This window comes from Etheostoma spectabile, chromosome 22 (assembly GCF_008692095.1).
Source record: "Etheostoma spectabile isolate EspeVRDwgs_2016 chromosome 22, UIUC_Espe_1.0, whole genome shotgun sequence".
NCBI lineage: Eukaryota > Metazoa > Chordata > Actinopteri > Perciformes > Percidae > Etheostoma > Etheostoma spectabile.
Genome location: NC_045754.1, coordinates 17,683,313 through 17,684,559, shown reverse-complemented (window position 1 = coordinate 17,684,559; position 1,247 = coordinate 17,683,313). Strand labels below are relative to the sequence as shown.

General features: G+C 35.3%; 1 long non-coding RNA gene and 1 pseudogene across 1 annotated transcript in view; one reads left to right on the top strand and one right to left on the bottom strand.

Moving 5' to 3' along the window:
• The window catches only part of LOC116672179 (sialic acid-binding Ig-like lectin 6), a 14,664-nt pseudogene that overhangs the window by 3,429 nt on the left and 9,988 nt on the right, over nucleotides 1–1,247 (bottom strand).
• Nucleotides 724–1,247, top strand: part of LOC116672191 (uncharacterized) — a 2,838-nt gene continuing 2,314 nt past the window's right edge. Inside the window, exon 1 of the long non-coding RNA XR_004327491.1 lies at nucleotides 724–846. This is a non-coding gene — a long non-coding RNA (uncharacterized LOC116672191). The remainder of the gene's footprint in view (nucleotides 847–1,247) is intronic.

Genomic DNA, 1,247 nt, shown 5'->3' with positions numbered 1-1,247 from the left:
TGTACCAAGACAACAATCAGTTATCACCAAATTTCACTTTCATTATGCTTCTCATAACCACTGAAAACTGTCGAAAGACTAAACCGAAAGTCCAATTATTACGGATCTTATCTGACATTAAGCATTTCTGCTTCATTGAGCCCATTGTAAGGAAAAAGCTTAACATGGTTTCATGCATCTAGACTTGACAACAAATAATTGGACTTTGGTGTTGATTTTTTGACAGTTTTTTGAGTTGTTATGAGGAGCACTATGAGAGAGAAATTAGGTCATTAGGTCAATCACTGATCGTTGTTTAGGTACATTAATTAATAATAATGATTTATACTGTTTATTGATCCCTCAGTGGGGAAATTACAATTTACACTCTGTTCTGTTAGTAATCACTACACATTATATATTAAAACTTTATATTAAAGTTAAGCTTTTTCATGTTTTAGACTGTCCTGGTGTAAACTGTGATTTTACAGTAGGTTTTTTATTTGCTCTCAGATCACTTCCCACTGCCAGGATTACAGCTGAAATAATAGACTAAAGCACCGAAAGTTTATGGAAGCACAAAAGGTACTTATGGTCAGATCTTGTGCCTGTCTGATGGGGAAGTGATATTGAAAACAGCATCAGCTATTTTTTAAGTAAAACAGCGATTGTATTGTATTTTGCGTGTGAAACCATTTCTGTATTCTTCATATTTATGAAGAATTATAGTTTGATTCATAGTACAGGCCTCAGGTTGGCATGGATTGTTTTTGTTGCCGTTTGTAGACCCGGGACTGTCTACAGAGACTGCGTTTTTTTTTACAGTGTGTTCCGGGGACAGACAGCTAGCGGACAGTAATGAGATGTGTCCTGTATGTGACAAAAAAATGTTGTAGTCTAAAAATACACTAGAAGATCATTCTCACTTCTTTATTCTGCTGGTAAACTTCTTTCCTCTCGCTTCCTATTCTTACTTTTCACATTTTATGAATCAGCATGTACAACACTTTTCTCTAAAAAATATTGTTTTTAACTTGCCATCAATCTCTCCTTTTTTTATTTAAGGACATTATTCCAGATTCTGCATATTAACACTGGTGTATAGAATACTTTATCCAACAGGAACTCCTTCTATTTCCAAACCAGATGCGGTGCAGTGTTTACCTTCATTAGTCAGATGGATCTCTGATGATCTTTGTGTACCGAGATCATTTGTGGCCGCACAGTAATATACGTCATCAGTGACATTGGTCACTTTGAAGCTGTAA